The sequence below is a fragment of the Quercus lobata genome, chromosome 7, assembly GCF_001633185.2.
Source record: "Quercus lobata isolate SW786 chromosome 7, ValleyOak3.0 Primary Assembly, whole genome shotgun sequence".
Classification (NCBI taxonomy): domain Eukaryota; kingdom Viridiplantae; phylum Streptophyta; class Magnoliopsida; order Fagales; family Fagaceae; genus Quercus; species Quercus lobata.
In genome coordinates this window covers 38,497,573-38,518,608 of record NC_044910.1, presented here as the reverse complement: position 1 = coordinate 38,518,608, position 21,036 = coordinate 38,497,573, and the positions used below count along the sequence as shown (strand labels likewise).

General features: G+C 37.1%; 1 pseudogene; it reads left to right on the top strand.

Annotated features, from left to right (window-relative positions):
* Positions 1–674: 674 nt before the first annotated feature.
* LOC115952016 lies at positions 675–19,216 on the top strand (annotated as a pseudogene).
* The last annotated feature ends 1,820 nt before the right edge of the window (positions 19,217–21,036 follow it).

Here is a 21,036-nt window from a genome sequence, read left to right as displayed (position 1 = left end):
CTGTCTTTTGAAACCATTGGATGGCCCATCAGTTAACCATGTTATGCTAGAGTTTTGGTGGACTTAGAAAAAGACAATTGTTTGTGTCACACATGTTTTGGTACAAGTATTCATCTTTGTATTTAAAAACAAATTGTCAAAACAACCCACAAGAAAAAATGTCACATAAATCTGTGAAGAAGCTGTACATCCTCAAATATCAAGCTGTTCGTTCCCAACTTATCACCAATCTGACTGCCATTACTTAGTCAAGTGTATACAACTTCACTTTTTTTTTTTTTTAAACAAGGGGTAGGAGGGCGACCATTGTGATTCATCTCTCAGTGTGACCATAGGGGCACCTCGTTAGAAAATGTTGGATTGAGTCATAATTATTGTAGTTAGGAGTGATTGTAGACCTCACCCTAGCCCCACGAGAGAGATAGAAACTTAGAGTTTGTTTGGATAGAACTTATTTTGCTGAAATTGAAAACTGAAAACTGAAAACACTGTAGCAAAATAATTTTTAAATGTGTGAATAGTGCTGTAGGACCCATTTTTAATGAAAAAATTGATAAAAAGTGGAATTTGTGGGACCTGTAAACAGTGTACAAGTACAAGTACTCAAGTTCACATAGAAGATCGTAAGAAAATGTTGAAAAGATGAGATTTCAAAGAGAAATGAGGAAATTACCATGGACCTCGATCAGAATAAGCTGTGTTGGCGAAGAGAGGAATGTAATCGCCTTCCTTGTACTCCTTCCTTGAAGGCTCAGTTCTCAGAGTTTGAATTGCGAATACCAGAGCTGGAAGAGCAACCAGTATCAGAACCAAGAAACTTGTTGTTTCTCTACGAGCCATGGATTCTCTGTGATTCTCAAAGAGAGAAAGATGTTTTGAAGAGCTTGAATATTTGGGAGGGAAAAGCTGACAGTGTTGCTTGCTTATATACCGTTCGTTATGCTGGTTTCTTTTAATCTAGGCCGTTTATCTTTTTGATGGAGTTAATCCGAAATTTTGGACGGTAAAATATTGACTTGTGGTAGGAGTTAATTCACGGAATCAATATATATATATATATATATATATAAATATAAAAGTAGAGACTTTATGCGAGAGTGTGTGTGAGGTCTTGTCAAGTGGCGCTCTAACTTTACATTTAACTTTTTTTTACCTCTTTCATTAAGTTTTTTTTTTATATTAATACGTGTTGTGATGGTCCTAAGCATTTCTACTTTTCAGTTTTCTATTAAAAGGTGAGAATACACAATTTGATAAATTCACCAATATTTCATACTTATTTTCTTTTTTGATGAAGTTTCATACTTTTCTCACAACCCATAATTTTGAGAAAAGTTTGTGTTTTAGAAATTTTCTTATCACAATCCTTCAAACGGTCTCATTGTTTTTCAAAGAAGACTTTTCTTTTGAAGAAATTGTTTAATGCAATCCTTCTATGTACAACTTTCTCTTCTTCCCTATTGAAGTGCAGAAGTTTACATGAATCTACTGGCGTGATTTCCACGAAATCATCTTGGAAATTTCTTTTTGAATAGAAACTCATAATGCAATTGCACCCTTGTTAGATTATTGATAGTGGAATTGCTGAGAAGTTTGCAATTTTTTTTATTTTTCCTTTTTTAAGAATTTGAATAGTGTAATTGGCAAATGGTTTAACAGCCGCGATTTATTTCTTACACTTTATCAAAGGTTCTATAAATGGGGTAATTATTGAGTACTCCCAGAATATTATAAATGCGTACTCCTTTCTCTCACATAACTGTGGGTTCCACTAATTAAATTTATAATGGGACCCACAATTTATGTAAAAGGAGGAGTACAGATTTATGATATTCTCGGAATATTTAATAATTTTCCCTATATGAGGTCCTTAGATTAGTGGAATAAGTAAATGATGTAATGGTCATGATTTATTTCCAACACTTCATTGAAGGTTTCCTTTGCTTCTAGTTCTAGAGCTGGTGATTTAGATAGTGACACAGATCTAGCTGCAATAACCTTATTTGTGGAAAAGTAATACTACAGATACAAATTATTTTACAACATTTTTACAAACTGCTGATATGACTTTAGTATTTTCCAAATAGTTATTGTAAGTAAAAATGTGATGTTAGTGATGGACCCATATTAGAACTAGTAAGAATTTGCCACATCAGCGGTTTGTAAAAATATTGTAAAATAGTTTGTATCTCTATATATGGGGTAATTATTGAGTACTCCCAGAATATTATAAATGCGTACTCCTTTCTCTCACATAATTGTGGGTTCTACTAATTAAATTTATAATGAGACCTACAATTTATGTAAAAGGAGGAGTACAGATTTATGGTATTCTCGGAATATTTAATAATTTTCCCTATATGAGGTCCTTAGATTAGTGGAATAAGTAAATGATGTAATGGTCATGATTTATTTCTAACACTTCATTAAAGGTTTCCTTTGCTTCTAATTCTAGTGCTGGTGATTTAGATAGTGACACAGATCTAGCTGCAATAACCTTATTTGTGGAAAAGTAATACTACAGATACAAATTATTTTACAACATTTTTACAAATTGCTGATATGACTTTAGTATTTTCCAAATAGTTATTGTAAGTAAAAATGTGATGTTAGTGATGGACCCATATTAGAACTAGTAAAAATTTGCCACATTAGCGGTTTGTAAAAATATTGTAAAATAGTTTGTGTCTGTAACATTACTTTTTGTGGAATTGTACAAGTCCAATTACTATATGCTTCGGTGGCGATTCAAGTAAGCCTCCATTTTAGCATTGTAATTAACTAATTATTATTAGATATTCCATGTTCAAGCCAGGGGGTTCAAAGGCCTGTCCCTTTTTTTAATATATAAATATTTTTTTAAAATTTTGTTTTGACTCCCTAAAATAAAAATTTGAACATCTAACCCTAAATTTTATTTAAACCCAACTAAAATAAATTTTAATATGATCATCTTAATGCTACTTTCACAATATCTTCACATATGTGGCAAGTTGTTACTAGTTTTTATTTGGACCCGTAATTGACATTATTTTTTTACATATCTTTAACAACTTGCCATCTAGATTTTGTTGTAAAATTTTTGTAAAAGTATTGTGCCAGTAGCACTACACTTATAGTATTTAATTTTATAAAAAAAAATGTTCCAAATTTTTGCTTATTTGTTAAAAAAAAAAAAAATCTTATATCCAGGTCGGACTGTGGCTTACTTTGCTGTTGATAGCGAAATGAAGCTATTTTTCCCTACACTTTTCTTCTTCATAAGCAAAAAATTACACTATCATTACAATCAACAAATCTCTATCTACATATGTGATTCTCTTCTCATTCTCCTTATCTCTCTTTCACTTCTATATTTTCTTAGTTTCTCTTCATTTGATCAAGTAGTTTGATATATGCTCTATAGATTTCCAAGTCCAAGAAGTCTTTTAGTGCTTGCTTAAATTCTAAGAGAGCAACCATGTGTATGATTAAAAAGCCATACACTTCAAAAGAAAAAAACTTATATTAGTTACTATTATTTTTTTGTAGTTTCACATTTACTCCTAGTCCTACACCTAGGTTTGTTATTATTATTCTTTATCATATATTTTTATTTAATTGATATTACATATAAATATAATAAGTTATTATTAATTTGAAAAAAAAATGTAGTATTAATTATTTAATTATATTTGTTTATGAATTTAATGGTTGTTATCTTACCGATCTTTAAACTATTAATAAATTTTTTAGACTATTAATATTGTACAATATAATTATATTGTATTTTAGATTATTGTATATAATACGAAAATTGTATATACAGGAAAAAAAAATTATCATTTTATTTTTTACTTGCCTCCATGACAAATTTCTAGTTCTGTCATTGCTGACTCTCCTAGAAAACTATCCTGGAGCCACCACGGCTAAAGTTGGTTCCTGCCATATGAAACTGATACTAGTCAACCGTAAATTAGAAATAATGCTTCAAAGGGAACCAAGGCCACAATAAACAATGGAAGTCTGCAAGGATTAAGGATATTATAAATCAAGCTACGAGTTAAAAACTGTAGAAGATTTGTCCAGTGTAAATGCATCTTTGAATTTTTGTTTTTTTGTTTTTTCTTTCCTCCTAATGCAACTGAGGTGAAACATTGTCACATGGCACTGAAGTTGGATGACTATTTCAACAGCAGCATCTAGCACATTTTGCTGGAATATTCGTGTGGGAGTAATTCTTTTTTTTTTTTGAAAGGGACGTGTGAGTAATTCTGTTTGTTAACTCTTAAAAAACTCACATTGGATAATTACCACAAGAAAGAGTGGATGATAAAATTTAATTTTGTCACATTGGAACCAAGGATACAATAACAATGGAAGTTGCAAGGAGTAGGATAATAAGCTATGAGTAATAAAAAGCTGAAGAAGATTAGTTCAGTGTAAAAGCATCCTGGATTTTTTTTCTTTGTTGGATTTTCCTCCTAATGCAGCGGCATCTAGCACATTTTGTTGGAAAATTCACGTGGAAGTAATATGGTTAGTTAAGTGTTAGAAAACCCACATTGGATAATTACCACAAGATTGAGTCGATTAGAAAATAAAAATGGGTCAAAATCCATAGGTATAAACTTTTTAGTTTTATCCTTATATATTAGAGGATATATAGTTGAAAATTAAAATTCGGTTGAGTAATAAAAATCTGATAGGTGATCGAGTAGCATTATTGGTGCTCTCATATAGCAAAAGCATTAGCTGCAAATGCAATGTGGACCAAACTCTCCTAGCCCCAATCATGGGTTAGCTACTTTGCTCTTATAAACTTCAAGTCAAGATCCTGTTACTCTCAAAGAAATATTGCTCTCTGGAAAATTTTGGATTTTTTTTTCATTGTGTCATCATCTCCCGATCAAAGCAAGCTAATTTTCCATTGTAGGGGTCCCTTATTGCATTGACTGACTCCAGTCAATACGGTCATTAGTCTATTTACTGTACAAAGTCTGGATTCATGCTTGCTTGCCTCCATTCCTGCATTTTTGTGGTTATTGGAAATTACGTGTGGAATACATTGGTTTTTTTCCTATCGAAATTAAACAGTGGCTAACCCAAGTTTGGGGCTGATTGGTCAAAAGCAAAGAATACTGAATTGATTAAGAATGTCAAAAATTATATAATCAAGGTTGTTGGATATACTAATCAAGATTTGATTGAAGTTAAATATGATGGTGACTCCATAACTACAATTCCAAGATTTAATTGATTTATTCAAAACCATATCTTTCTTTGATAATGTGACATTTAATGGTTGCCTCATTCATGAATAGAGGCAGAGGGGTCTTATTCCAAATACTATGCAATGTTAGGGGTGCAAATCCAAAATTTTGAAACTTTAGATGATAAAATTCAAAATTTTCAAATTTAAGAGTGTAATTTACAATTTAGTCTAACCAAATTGACAAATCAACTTAAGTGTGTAACTTTTTATTTAGTCTGGCCAAATTAAAAAATCACATAATCTAAAGAAGTCCTTCAAAAACTAAAATAAACAAAATTTCATAAATAATAAACAAACTAAAGCTAATGTTTGACTATAAGTTACAGGGGCAACCTGTGAAAGTATTAAACTCATTACCACCACCATCCATCTTACTTTGACTAGGACTTTGTAATAGTCTCTTGATTACTTATATAGTGTTATGTTCATTCAAGAATAGAATTCACTTAGGATTAAGAATAGACTGATGGCCGTATTGACTTTTGTGAGTCTATGCAAAAAAGCTTCAGAGAAGTCATGGCCCTTTGATATTTCAGTGAAGACAATTCCTTAATGGCGACTTGCAAAGAAGGGGAGCCACCCATGCAATTGCAAAGAAGGGGACCAAATTCACCTAGCCCCAATCATGGGTTAACTCTAAGAAACTTCAAGTCATGACCCTATCACTGTCAAATAAATAAATATTGCACGCCTGTGCATCTCGAGGATTTTTTTAATTATTCATAGTGCATCGTTTCCCGATCAAGGCAGCTACTTTTCTATTGCATAAACTGATTCCACTCAATCAAAACGGCCTTCTGAATTATTAATCAAAAGAACCTTATATTCATAGATTTATATATATTATATAAAAAAAAAACACCCAAAAGCAAAGAAGATTGAATTGATTGAGAGAAATATGGAAAATCATAGAGAGATATAAACATAAAAAATCATAGATTGATGGAAATACTGTGAAAGATTTAATTAAACTTAAATATGATGGTGACTCAATAAACCATAATTTCAAGATTCAATTGATTTATTCACAACAACATCACTTTGAGCTAATGTGGCATTCTATTTAACGGTAAGCTCATGTGTGCAATGCAATGTTAGAGGGGAAAATCAAAATTACCCAAACTTAAAGTTGTAAATTGCAATATAATCTAGCCAAACTGACACATCATTCAGAAATGACGCTGTTTCAAATCAATCAATATATATATATATATATATATATATATAAAAGCAAAGACCTCATGCGGGAGTGTATATGGTCTTGTCAAGTGGCGCTCTAACTTTGCATTTAACCTTTTTTTACCTCTTTTATTAAGTTTTTCTATATTAATATGTGTTGTGATGGTCCCAAGTATTTTCACTTTTCAGTTTTCTATTAAAAGGTGAGAATACACAATTTGATCAATTCACCAATATTTCATACTTATTTTCTTTTTTGATGAAGTTTCGTACTTTTCTCACAGCCCACATGTTAATTGTTGTTGTTAAGTGAATTTTAATTATTACTACTTAAAATACTTTTATTTATTAGTTTATGACGATTATATGTTTACATTGTACTATCAATGTTAGATTTATATTATAAATAATTATACTACATACATTTGCAAAAACTATACAATATTATACATATTTGTTTAGAATGATAGTAGAATGTAAACTATGAATTTTCCATTACTTTATTTCAAAATTATTAAGATCTAAATGGGCTTTTTAAAATGATTTTAGATGAAAAAAAAAATTTTTACTTTGTTGTTGGGCTTACTATTTTTTCCAGATTTTAGATAAAATTAGATTGTTGTTAGGCATTTTTTTTGTATTTAAAAGGATCAAAATTTTGTTAAGATGATCATAATTAAACTTATTTCAAGTAGGTTCTAAAAAAATTTAGGGTCAGAGTGTTCAAATTTTTATTTAAGAGGGTCAAATAAAAAAACAAAATATATTATATATATTTTTTTAAAAAATTTGCTAGCTCAGGGGGTTCATTTGAACCCCCTGAACTATACATGGCGCCGCCGATGGGAGTTAGGTATGTATCTTTATTTCGAATAATTTTAATAGGATTTTCAGGAAAAATGATCTCATCAAAATTTAAAACAAACACAAACTCTAACAAACTTAAGCTATTATCTTTAATAACATGCACGCTAACGTTGGTTTGTTAATTAAATTAAAAAAAAAAAAATACTTGCTTTAACCCTAATTCTTTTGTCTCTCTCAGGTTCACGTACGCACAAATTTTTTGGATTGTATTGAGGAGTCATTGGAATGGAATATTAGATAAGTTTGGGTGAGAGACTTTACAAGAATTATTATATGTATTAAACCTCACATAAAGTGGTTGCTATCTAAGAAATTGTTGTAAAAAAATTTCTTTTGTAATAGAAACAATATTTCTTTTATACAATTAACGTGTATCTCTTGCCATAAAATTTTCAATTTAAGCTTTTATTTACTTATGTTATGGATGTATAGTAAATGACTAAATTTTAGGATTAAAAAAACTACATTTTAGGAATAGACAAAAAATGATAACCGTCATACATAAAATTTGAAAAAAAACAACAACATCAACAACACCAAAAAGGTAAAAAAAAAAAAAAGAAGAAGAAGAAGGAAAACTTGAGATGTTTAACGTGGGATAGAAAGTGGGATTTTTTTAAAATAGTACATAGATAGAACATGGGATATTTTTAAACATGTAGTTTTCCTTTTTTTGATAAACTTTTAAATAAATAAGGATAGGGTCACACCAATTCCTCACCTTAATCTTTTAAATTTCCCTAAAATTTAGCATTTTATTTTCTTTCAAAATCAGATATGTTAGTGCCTAAATATAAGGATATGGATAGAGAAATTATAGTAGTAGTTTTATTGTAGGAGTCTTTTTTTTCCAAAATATGGAAGAGATTTAAATAAAAAAAGAAAAAAGAAGAAGAGGAAAACGTGAAATACACATGAGCCTATGTTTAGTACCAACATAACCAAAAACACAAATTTGCCATCAGAATTCAATAACCCATTGCCTAAAAAACCAATTAAGCTTTATCTATAACCTCTGAGCACGCGCTCAAGTGCGTGCTTAGAGACTCATCTATTTTTTGGGTAAGAGTTAATTTAGAGCATTTATTATAATTTGGGATTACTACATTTTCCAATTACAAAAAAAACTCTAGGGTTGTGATGAGTGTCATGTGTGGGGAAATAATTTTCCAATCACACCCCTAGATTTTTTTGTGATGAAAAATTACTGTGATGAAAAATTATTTCTCCACACATGACACTCATCACACCCCTAGGTTTTTTTTGTGATTGGAAAATGTAGTAATCCTAAATTATAATAAAAGAGCCTCTGAGCATGCACGTGAGTGCGTGCTCAAAGGCTAGTACTAGATAAAGTTGCTGTGGTGACTGTTGTTCATGCTTGTGCAAAATTAGGGGCTATTCATGAGGCTAGAGTTATTCATGACTATATATGTAGGAATAAGTTTTCCTTGGATGTCATCTTGGGCACTGGTTGATATGTATGCTAAGTGTGGGAATTTTGATTCTGCAAGGAAATCTTTGATAGAATGCAAGAAAAGAATGTTATTTCATGGAGTGCCCATGGAAAGCTCTTTATTTCCTATGATGTTGGGCAGTGGGATATTTTCAAATAGGATCACTTTTGTTTCACTATTATATGCTTGTAGTCATGCAGGTTTGGTTGAAGAGGGTCTTCAATTATTCTCGTTGATGATAGAGGATTATGCTGTGAGACCGGATGTGAAACATTATACTTGTATGGTTGATCTCTTGGGCCGTGCTGGGAGAGTTGATGAGGCCCTGAAACTGATTGAAAATATGACAGTTAAGAAACATGAAGTGTAACACCCCGATCCAATTTTTATAATTAAACTATATGTTTAAGTGGTTAAGTATGATTAATATTTTAAGCCACTTACTTACAAAGTATTTAATGAACACATTATTTTATAATGTCATTGAATAAGAATTTGTAAAGATTATAAATAATTGAAATGACTATTTGTATTATAAAAATATATTGAGCATGTACAAAACTATATTAGGTGGTTAAGTTGTGAGATATATATATATATTGTGGGGCCCAAACGATTTACGGGCCGGGCCCATCTACCTGGGGAAAATCCGAAGGCCCAAGCCGAGGAGGGCTATGGCCCAAAAACTCGACCAAATAGCCTATGGACATCGCCGAGGACGGCTCAGTCCTCGGCAGACCCAAAGTTCCCCCCCTGAAAGGAGGGCAGAAACGGTATAGGACCGAAACCAGGACAAAAGATCTAAAATATCCAGGGAAAGCTGCTATTATTGCCATTTAATGCTTTGAACCTGACAGAGCCGCATTCTTTGGCTTTTACAACCATCCCCAACGACTTTGGGGGATAGGCTGATGGGACAAGTATCAATTTTGGAAAGATTGACCCTATACGTGGACGAAGGACAATGAACGCAGGCGAATATAAAAGGAAAAAGAAGTAACCTAAAAGGGGGGTTGGGAAAAATGGCCAGAAACCAGAGCCTCCCAGCCCACCTCCAGGAGAAAGACTCCAGGGGTGTAGGGAAACTTAAGCTCGCACGAACACCGCGAAAACCCACCGCCTGTCAACCAGGGCCTAGCCTTTCAAACCCACGCTCTACAAATGATATTGTTAGGGGCCTTTTCACGTGCGAACCCGACACTGTTACGGTCCGTCACGAATCGCGTCCTTACAATTGGCGCCGTCTGTGGGAAGGCTTGTGTGTTGGTATAGGAAGTGGGTCGATAGAGTTTCTTCGTTATATCTAACCGTTGGTTATAGAGTTCTAGTATAAAGTTCTGTTAGGGACTCCGTTTCTTGACTAGGGGCTGGGTTGAGGAGCTAACTCCCTTAAAGCCAAGGTCCCCTGTAAAGAGCAAACTAGGCACTTGGTAGCGTTAACCGTATGGATAAACTCTAGGGGCTTGGCTGAGGAGCTAACTCCCCTAAAGCCAAGATCCCACACAAAGAGAAAACTAGGTTTTGGACAGAACCAAGGCATTGCATGGTCCTCGGACCCAAGCCTCAGGGGAAACCAACTACCTGGATGTGGAAAACTAGGTTTTGGACAGAACCAAGCATTTGCATTGGTCCACGGACCCAAAGCCTCAGGGGAAACCAACTACCTGGATGTAATGAAAACTAGGTTTTTGGACAGAACCAAGGCATTGCATGGTCCACCGGACTCAAGCCTCTGGGGAAACCAACTACCTGGATGTGGAAAACTAGGTTTTGGACAGAACCAAGGCATTGCATGGTCCTCGGACCCAAGCCTCAGGGGAAACCAACTACCTGGATGTAATGAAAACTAGGTTTTTGGACAGAACCAGGGCATTGCAAAGTCCTCGGACACAAGCCTATGGGGAAACCAACTACCTAGATGATGGAAAACTAGGTTTTGGACAGAACCAGGGCATTGTATGGATCTCGGAACCCAAGCCCTGCAGGGGAAACCAAACTACCTGTGTGAAAACTAGGTTTTGCGACAGACCAGCATTGCATGGTCCACGGCCCAAGCCTCAGGGGAAACCACTTACCTGGATGTGAAAACTAGGTTTGGACAGAATCAAGGCATTGCATGGTCCTCGGACCCAAGCCTCAGTGGGAAACCAAAACTACCTGGAGTGGAAAACTAGGTTTGGACAGACAAGGCATTGCATGGTCCACGGACCCAAAGCCTCAGGGGAAACCAACTACCTGGATGTGGAAAAACTAGGTTTTGTACAGAAACTAAGGCATTCATCTGGTCCTCGGACCCCAAGCCTCAGGAAACCAAAACTTACCTGGATGCGGAAAAAAACTTAGGTTTTGGAAGAAGGCATTGCATATGGTCCTCGGACCCAAGCCTCAGGGGAAACCAACTACCTGGATGTGGAAAACTAGGTTTTGGACAGAACCAAGGCATTGCATGGTCCTTGGACCCAAGCCTCAGGGGAAACCAACTACCTGGATGGGGAAAACTAGGTTTTGGACAGAACCAAGGCATTGCATGGTCCTCGGACCCAAGCCTCAGGGGAAACCAACTACCTGGATGCGGAAAACTAGGTTTTGGACAGAACTAAGGCATTGCATGGTCCTCGGACCCAAGCCTCAGGGGAAACCAACTACCTGGATGTAATGAAAACTAGGTTTTGGACAGAACCAAGGCATTGCATAGTCCTCGGACTCAAGCCTATGGGAAAACCAACTACCTGGATGTGGAACCAACTATGGCACGTAAACCTCAAAATCCATCCGAAGAGGACTCCTAGTTCACAAATGGGTTAGTACCTTGAATGCATAGATTCCACAATCTGCCCTCAAGTCCCTAGTGTCAAAGGGGTTGATCCGGTACGACGCAATTCATTACCCAAAAACACAATCAAAGTCCCTCGCTACTTAGCTACCCTTTCAGACGAATTATTTAGAGATTATCGTTCTCGGACATTGGTCTAGCATGCGTCGCGTAGTACTCAGCGCTTATCCCGGTTAGTCCCAAGAATTTAATTTATTGAGAGTTATCATTGTTATAGTTGATAATATTTGTGAGTTTGAATTAGTAAGAACCTGTATTAAAGCATTTTTTCTGCTCGGAATATCCTTAAGAGCAAGCTTGCATTTAATATTCATGCATACAGTAGTTGTTACGGAGAAGAAAGATATGTATAGAGAAATGGACTCATGTTCTATTAAGACAAAGGAACAGTACAGTGTACAATGAAAGGCTGAAACAAGCTTACACTAAAGCTGACTACATAAGTAAAGGGAAATACAGGCGAGTGGAGAGAAAGCCGTGGGGACAGCTCAGACGAGAGGTTGGCTACTGCGCCAAGTCGTTGTCTAAGGAAACTATTCCTCGACACTTCTGCATGCCCATAACTCAGGCAGCCAAAGAACCTGACCTCAGGCTAACACCATCTACAGAAAAGGCGCAGGGAGCCGGAAGTTGGGAAGCCCCCGCAGGAATTTGCCTGTTACAAGGCAGACAGTGCTGATGGTGGAAATTCTTTCTCTGGACATACCGAAAAACTGGCATGACCAGAACCTGCTTCGGATTTTGACTAAAAGAGGGAAAAAGACCCTCTCCCCTATGACGAAATGGAATGCTCCCTTGAACTTGCACCTCCTTGGCCCGTACCTCCCTACTCTGAGTCTCGGAGGGACATGACGCCTTTGTGGCGGAGGGAGCTCCTTTTTCCCAAGCCCTGCCTCAAGCATGATGAACTAAGGGAGGAATCTGAAGGATTTGTGTGTGGATAGAGCAACTTTCTCTCCTATTTATGTTAAAAGATAAGGTGGTGGCATTTAATTCGCGCAGCGTCCCAAGGAACGCTACAGACAAAACGTCTCTGGCTCGACTTCCAACGTCGTCTGCAACCCTGAGGTTAAAGGAGTCTCGAGAAGGTGCACCTCGAACACTGGGACGCCAAAAGGTACCGTGTGATCAGAAGTTATGGAAACACCTCTTAATTTGTGGGCCCAGTAAATTCGCGGCCCAGGCCCGTTCGGCATATGGGCCCAGGGACAGAACCAAGGCCTTGTATGGTCCTCGGACTCAAGCCTATGGGGAAACCAAGTACGAAAAATTATAAAAATTACAAGTTTTTGGGCAGAACCAAGGCCTTGTATGGTCCTCGGACTCAAGCCTATTATAAAAATTACAAGTTTTTGGGCAGAACCAAGGCCTTGTATGGTCCTCGGACTCAAGCCTATGGGGAAGCCAAGCACGAAAAATTATAAAAATTACAAGTTATTGGACAGAACCAAGGCCTTGTATGGTCCTCGGACTCAAGCCTATGGGAAAACCAAATACCTGGATAAGAAAAGGTTTGAATCCCATAAGAAAGGTTACTTGGTAAAAATGCCAGGTCGCTTCATCCACGGCTTAAACGCCATAAAATGTTAAGGCCAATAAAGGTGTAAGGAAGGGAGTGGAACGCCCCAGCGCTTAGTCATATAAGAAGGCCACTCATTTGGTGGGTGCTATATCTTCAAATAGTTATTCCTTACATGACATCAAGCCTTCGTTTTTCACCTCGGCTGACATTGGGTAAGTATTACTCTTCATTGATCGGCCTGTTAGGCCAAGCATTTCTATTAAAGTTATGGCGACGTCTTTTTTTTTTATCAAGTCTTTTGGTTTCAGTCGTCATTGATTTAGATGCTATATCATTGTGCCGAGCAGTGCTTGCAAATTTATGAAAACGTAAAGACATAATATGCGAAATAAGGTAGATAACAATCTTTATTAATATGAAAAATTGCTACAACATACAAAAAGGGGCTCAAACGAGCCTATACAAAATGTGAACTGCCTAAGCAACCATTACATCTGTAGTACAGAAAAGTAAACTGTCAAGCGTCTTTTAAACTCGTCTTCAAAGTTTCTCCAATCTCCGCCTTATTGCTGCTCATACTGAGAGAGGAACTCACTTTAAAAAAGAAAATGAATGAAGAAGAAGGAAATAGTAAGGAAGAAATCAATGACGAAGATGAAGGGGATGAATAAAGAAAATGGAGGACATGAGTAAAGAAGGAGGAGAAGAAGAGAGAGAGATGAAGAGACAAAAAGAGGAACAAAAGATAGAAAAGAAACAGCACCAGGGCGGAACTGGTGCTAGGAAGACAATAAGAAGAGGGAGGGGGAGGGCACCAAGGAGCAAAAGAGGGAGAAGCAGAAGCACTTAGCCCCTGCCTCCACCCTGACTCCTAACACGCCGGTGCCATATTAGGTACGCTTGTGAGGAGCCGGATGGTAACGATCTTGGGTGTTCTCGACTCAGTCACGTCGAAAGTTTGACGTGACGAGTCCCTGCTTCGGATTTTGACTGAAAGAAGGATGAGGTTGATTTTGAGTCTTCGCCATCCTTGTCCCGATCGAGCCATGATAAGTTTTATCGGAACGTGGCGTTTTTGGGAGGGGTGGGGCTTTTGCATCCCTTGTTGTTATGGTAAAGTATTTTACGATTAAGTGTATAAACTAGCGAGTAAACCGAATCTTAAGGGAGGCTAAGTATTCCAGAGTCGCAGGAGGATGAAAATGGATTTTTGGTAAAAACAATCACCTCCTCCTGTCCTACTTATACAGAGGGCGGAGCGGAGGGCATTTAATAGGTTCAGATCTCCAAAGGAATCAGCAAACCCAAACACGCCGGTTCCGCTTCTCCATCCCATCAAAATAAACCGTCGAATTAAAGTAGTCTCGTAAATAGTGATTATTCAAAGCGCGTTTTGGATATCCCAAGCGATAAGAACGCCTCAAGCGCGAAATTAAAAACTATCTCGTAGACCGGTGAATCTCTTGGGCATATGAGGAACCGCCAGCATGTTTAATAGGCCGAATAGATTGGGCCACAGGAGAGGTTTGGCATTACCAAAACCCCCCTTTCCAACCAAGAGGTTGGACAGCCGGGTTTTGAGGGGCTATTGTGGGGCCCAAACGATTTACGGGCCGGGCCCATCTACCTGGGGAAAATCCGAAGGCCCAAGCCGAGGAGGGCTATGGCCCAAAAACTCGACCAAATAGCCTATGGACATCGCCGAGGACGGCTCAGTCCTCGGCAGACCCAAAGTTCCCCCCCTGAAAGGAGGGCAGAAACGGTATAGGACCGAAACCAGGACAAAAGATCTAAAATATCCAGGGAAAGCTGCTATTATTGCCATTTAATGCTCTGAACCTGACAGAGCCGCATTCTTTGGCTTTTACAACCATCCCCAACGACTTTGGGGGATAGACTGATGGGACAAGTATCAATTTTGGAAAGATTGACCCTATACGTGGACGAAGGACAATGAACGCAGGCGAATATAAAAGGAAAAAGAAGTAACCTAAAAGGGGGGTTGGGAAAAATGGCCAGAAACCAGAGCCTCCCAGCCCACCTCCAGGAGAAAGACTCCAGGGGTGTAGGGAAACTTAAGCTCGCACGAACACCGCGAAAACCCACCGCCTGTCAACCAGGGCCTAGCCTTTCAAATCCACGCTCTACAAATGATATTGTTAGGGGCCTTTTCACGTGCGAACCCGACACTGTTACGGTCCGTCATGAATCGCGTCCTTACATATATATATATATATGCAAAGTGATATTATTTTGGTAGAAAAGTAAGTGTGAATGCAAAGATTATATATATATATATATATATATGAGTGTGAATGCAAGAAAGTTGTGTGAATGCAAGAAAGATAAAAAGTGGGTGGGATTTTTCTAGCCATACACGTATCCACCCCAATTTCCACTTCTCTTATCTGATTTTTTCTGCCCCAAAAGTCATCACACTTTTCTTTCTTTTTCTTGGCTGCATCAGATCAGAAGTCCAGCCCCTCTCTCTCTACTCCTTTTCCTCTTTCTTTGTTCTTCTTTCTCTCTTCTTCTGTTGCTTCTACACGGCAGCCCTCCCTTTCTCACCAACACAATATATTCCTCTCTAAAGAATAAATTAAAGGGTTAACACTAAAATTTCAGCTTCCGAGTTTGTGGGTAAGTAATCAAACCTTCATTTGTTTATTTCTATTTCTTTATCTTCTATCCTGATTTTATAGGCTGAATTATGATTCTGTTTTAGTGATTGAAGGTTTGATGATATTTTGATCAGTTGAATGCTTATTAGGGTATTTTAATATGTATACTAAGGTATAAAAATACCCAAATTAAATTAAGACCTATTGCTATTTGTTGATGATTTTGTAAGATTATGTACTGAAGCTGTCTCTGTGACAGATTTGATGTTTACTACAAGAAAATTATGTATTAAATTGTATATAGTGAATTTGAATGCTTGGGATAATTCCTATGAAACCTAAGACAATTATGGTTGTTATGGAAGTGGTCTCACAGAATTTTGATTAACATAAAAATAATGGTTTAATTTATAAGTTGCATGAATTTCTGACAGGACAGATTTGAGTATGCTGTCTTGCGTGATTTTTAATAAATCATGGGTTTATGTTTTGACTCCAAAATTTTTATAGTATATACTGAACATACAGGAGAGTAGTTCTGTAAATTTTCATGACAATTGGATGTGTTTGAGCAGCCCGTTTGTATTTTACAAATGGAGCCTATGCTGCTGGAACAGAACAGTGAGTAGTAAGGGACATGTCTAAATTTGTGGATTTAATTATCAAGTTAGGGTGAATGTTTTGAGCTATAATTTAATATGCTTGTCTTTTAGTATGTCTCGATCATAGATTAATTTTTTATAACTTTTTTTGAGGCTTATTACTCAAAGGAAGGGGTTCTAAACCATGAGACGGTTGTATGTATGAAGCTGTTTTGCCTGACGTGTTGTATGCTATCATATGAATGTATATAGTTACATGATCATGCTTAAAAGATTTTATATTTATGCATACATTATTGCCCTGACCTTAAAGCACCTTTTGAAACAAAGTTGGCTCTTTTAGAGATATGGGATTAATATAAGAATGTTGGTTTCTCTAGGATTTTGTACTTGTTGTTAATGAATGTATTTTGTTTGTGGGAACCTCGTTGAGGTGGGATTAGGACTTCCTTGATTCTAAGAGATAGGCTTTGAGATGAATGTGAAGTTTATGATAAGGAATTATGGATAGTAATAAGTTTTGAATTATGGTTTAGGTGTTATCAGTATCCAAATCTGAGCTCCTTCGACTTTAGGCTCTCGGTTCCTCTGCTTTCAGGTAAGGGATAAGTTATATGAGCATTTGGTAAGTCATGAGGTTATTTTAAAGTATGTTATGCATTAAAATGTTTTTGATTAGAGATATGGCATGTAATCATTATTCTGACAATGATATGTTCGTGAGCTTTCGAAAAACTTATGTATATGATTTAAGCATATTGATGCTATTATTGATTTCACGAACATGATGTTAATGAAAAGAATGGAAGTGCTATGATTATGAAATGTTATGCAAAAGAAGAAATTTCAATATGATGTAAAGTATGAAATGTTTTCGGGTTATGTCCTCTGATAATTTGAACTCAGCCAGTAGGGGTTAATTATTGGCTTTCCATGGAAATATGTTATCTGTTTGGCCATTTAAAGTAGAGGAAATGCGGCTGCCCGTAACTCTAGGCCATTTAAAGTAGAGGAAATGGGGTTGCCCGTAACTCTAATCTGACTAAGGCCTTCTCCCCAATGTGTACGGACGGCGGGGAGGAACGAAACCTGGAGGAGATGTGCCATCAGGCCTCTCAAAGGGGACAATATCATGCACATGAGGTTTTCCAAATGTGATGAGGCCTTCTCTGTACAGCTTATCAGACATGGACTAACCAATATGTTATGAACAGCTATGTTATGTTATTAATCATGAGAGAATTATTTTGTTTAAATGCATTGTGAAAAGTGAAAGCTCTCATGGCAAGAAGAAGTTTCTAATGAAAAGAAAAGCTGTTCATTAAAGATAAAAGTTTCTGAAGTTCTGTTACGCTATAAAAGTAAAGTTTCTGATAAAAGTACAAGTTTATGTTTAAAAGTATCAGATATCTGTTTTTATGAAACGTTAAGTTTTCTGATCATGAAAGTTATAGTATTCTATGAGAAGAGGTTTATAAAGAAAGGTTTTCTTATTGGATCAAGATGTTTCTAGTTTAATACAAAGTTGCCGAAAAATTGATTTACGTTAAAATGATTATTTTGTAATGAGAATGTATGTGGTGACTTTGTAGAAAATGATAGAAGTTTAATCCGAAAGGTTTTGGTAATATCAAGCTGATAAGAAAAGGGAGAACAATTATTTTCCTATGAAAAGCGTATAAGTTATTATTCTGAATAGTATAAAATACTATGCATGGAAAGCTGTTCTCCTATTTGATTATGCATAGAATGAAATGATTTGATTTACATGCATCCTTATTAAATTCTCATATATCTTACCTTTACTGAGCTGTGTAGCTCACCCCTTCCACTCTTTCAGTTAGCAGGTTTTATTTTGGAGCAGAGGGAGCCTTAGTCGAGTTTTGAAAGGAGCTGGTTTTAGTTTGATATGTATAGATCCTAAATTAGCATTCTGACGTTTAGCTTTATAGTTATTGTGTATCTTAGGATCAAATGAAAGTTGTGTATACCTTAAAGTATCAAGCTATGTATTATGTAAAAGTGTGGAAATTAAATGATTGGTGGTTTAAGTTATATTTTGAGTACAGTATAGATGCTCTGACTTTCAAGTGAAAAGTGATATCAAGAAGTAAAGAAACAACAAAATTGTTCTGAAAATAAAAAGAGAAGCTTTTGGAAAAGTTTTGTAAAAGTTAAGTTGGTTCTTGTTAATATCAGGTTTAAACTTGATATTAGCATGCCGGTCATGGTCACAAATCCGGGTATCGGGTTTGGGGCGTGACATGAAGGGCTTTGGGTGCTTTGCTAGGGGCATGTAGAATCCATGGGCGTATAGACCTGGCTGAAAAAGGTTGCAAAATCACTTCTTGAGCTCCAGCCTCAGAACCCAGGGCACTATGTATTGCTTTCAAAAATTCATTCAAAAGCAGGTAAGTGGAAAGATGTGGCAAAGATCAGGGATCTGATGATGCAAAGGAGATTAAAAAAAGTTTCCTTGTTGGACTCGGATTGATGTGGATGAAAAAATTTATCAATTCATTGTTGGTGATAAGACTCATGCTTGGTCAAAGGAGATCTATGGCATGCTGAAAAGTTTGAGGAAGAAGTTGGAGTTGGCTGGTTATGACCCCGATACAAATTTTGTGTTGCATGATGTTGACGAGGAAGTTAAGCTAGGAATTTTGTACACACATAGTGAGAAGTTGGCAATTGCATTTGGCCTTATTGCAACATCTAAGGGAGCTCCAATTAGGATTCAAAAAATCTTAGGGTTTGTGGTGACTGCCACACATTCATTAAGTTGGTGTCAGCCATTAAAAAGAGGGATATCACTGTCCGAGATTCCAATCGGTTTCACCACTTCAAGGAGGGGGTGTGCTCATGCGGGGATTATTGGTAGTTGGCTTATTGATACTGGTAATCTTAGTTTTCCTCTCTTGCCATATACAGCCAAAGCATGCATTGTATAGTTAGTTGATTCATTTAATCTCAAATTTATGGAATGAGATTGTCCACCACTTATTTGTGAACTATAACCTAATGCTTTAGAAGCCATCAGGGACTTGCAGTAAAAATATCACTTGTTGATTCTGTGTTAGCTTCATGATGGGACTGACGAAATCAACTACAGATGAACATAATGTTACAGATGAAATCACCCCCATGGACGAACTGAAAGAAATGCCTCCGTCACTGACGAAGAAGGAATCAGGCCCATTCAATGCCACCAATAACACCTCAGACGGTTACAACAACAGCCATGCAGACCGTTGAAAGCACATTAAGACCCCCATATTAAGCAGGAGGCGTTACTAAGAAGGGCATTAACATCCCATTATTAACCACAACGGTCAGAATCCAAGGGAACCTATATATAAGGCTCCCACATCACCAACAAAAGGTACTTGAATATTTTTCTTCAGATATATTTCTCCCTCTGTGATATTGTATTATTCTTCTTATTGACTTTGGCATCGGAGACTTTGTGGCAGACACCACACCGGTGACCACTTTGAGGACACTATCACCCGGGCTAAAGGTCTGTTCCATCTGCTGTCTCTGACTGATGAATTTGCACTTCATCAGTTTGGCGCCGTCTGTGGGAATGACATTTTCAGATTCATATTTGAGAACGTAGTTTCCATCAAACCTCTACATTCAGATGAACCCAATCCAAATTCCGCAGCCTTGGCCCAGCAAGTTCAAGCTTTTGCGGCCACCATTGAAGAACTCACCAAGCAAAATCAAGAAATGAAGTTACGGCTTCAACAGGTCCAACAGGCTCAACAGGAAGAGAACTGGTCCAGAGATAACATGGAGGGAGAAAAGGATAGCCATAGGAGGAGTATCCATTAAAGGTTAACTACTCCGGATGAGCAGAATTCAGATCTCCTTTGAGAAATGAGGAAGGAGATGGACGAACTGAGAAATGCCATTAAAGAGAAGACAGATCGAAGCGTAAGCAGAATGGTAAGGGCCACGGATTCAACTTTCACCTCAGTTGTGCTTGAATGCCCTGTACCGTCGAAGTTTCGTTTACCTTAACTTGAGCTGTTCGACGAACTCAGAGACCCTCAGGATCACCTTAATACCTTCAAGACGACTCTAGGTCTTCAATAGTCACCTGACGAGATACTGTGTCGTTCCTTTCCCACCACTCTCAAAGGAGCTGCAAGGGAATGGTTCACAAAGTTGCCGACTTCGTCTGTGGACAACTTCGAGCAGTTAAGCAATGCCTTCTTGTGTCACTTCATAGGGGGGCAGCGTCCAAAGAGGCCAGCGGACTACTTACTCACCATTAGACAGGGAGAGAAGGAAACTCTGAGGTCATACGTGAAACGCTTTACTTGGGAGACTCTGGAGGTGGACGAAACTGATGACAAGGTGCAGCTGACGACCTTCAAAGCGGGACTGAGATCTAGAGATCTCGTGACCTCCTTCGCAAAGAATCCACCAAAGACAATGGCAAAAATGCTCCTGAAGGCATAGAACTACATGAATGCTGAAGATGCTTTAGCAGCCATAAAGGATGTAGAGAAGCCAGGAGACAAGGCAAAGAAGGAAGACGATTGTAGGGGTCAAAAGAGGGAACGCCCAGATCGTCGGAATAATGACGGGAATAGGAGAAAAGATGATAAAGGTCCTCGGACGGTAAGATTTACTCCTCTGATTATGCCTGTTGACAAAATTTTAACGCAGATTAAGGACGAGCACTACCTC